This window comes from Nomia melanderi, unplaced genomic scaffold (genome assembly GCF_051020985.1).
Source record: "Nomia melanderi isolate GNS246 unplaced genomic scaffold, iyNomMela1 scaffold0083, whole genome shotgun sequence".
Classification (NCBI taxonomy): Eukaryota; Metazoa; Arthropoda; class Insecta; order Hymenoptera; family Halictidae; genus Nomia; species Nomia melanderi.
Window position 1 is genome coordinate 179,990 of NW_027475198.1, and position 690 is coordinate 180,679.

Consider the following 690-nt stretch of genomic DNA (forward strand, 5'->3'; position numbering starts at 1 on the left):
CGCTGTACAGATTCATGCGACAGGGCCTCCCGCAGACAATGCACCTTGATTTATTGCGCTATCTCTAATAGCGCCCGAGATATCTCCAGATGTGTATTGGATTTTTCCTCGACCGTGAGTGTCCGGCCCCATGAGACGGTGGTTTTCTCGGCCACTGGTGGTCCGAGGTCGTTCCCGCTGCACAGATTCATGCGCCAGGGCCTCCTACAGACAATGCACGTTGGTTTATTGCGCTATCTGTAATAGCACCCGAGATATCACCAGATATATATTGGATTGTTGCTTGACCCTGAGTTCTCGGCCCCATGAGACTGTTGTTTTCGCGGCCCCTGGTGGTCCGAGGTCGTTCCCGCTGCACAGATTCATGCGTCAGGGCTTCCTGCAGACAATGCACTTTGATTTATTGCGCTATCTCTAATAGCACCCGAGATATCACCAGATATATATTGGATTTTCCCCTGACCCTGAGTGTCCGGCCACATGAGACGGTGGTTTTCTCGGCCCCTGGTGGTCCGAGGTCGTTCCCGCTGGCCAGATTCATGCGCCAGGGCCTCCTACAGACAATCCACTTTGATTTATTGCGCTATCTCTAATAGCACCCGAGATATCACCAGATATATATTGGATTTTTCCCTGACCCTGAGTGTCCGGCCCCATGTGACGGTGGTTTTCTCGGCCCCTGGTGGTCCG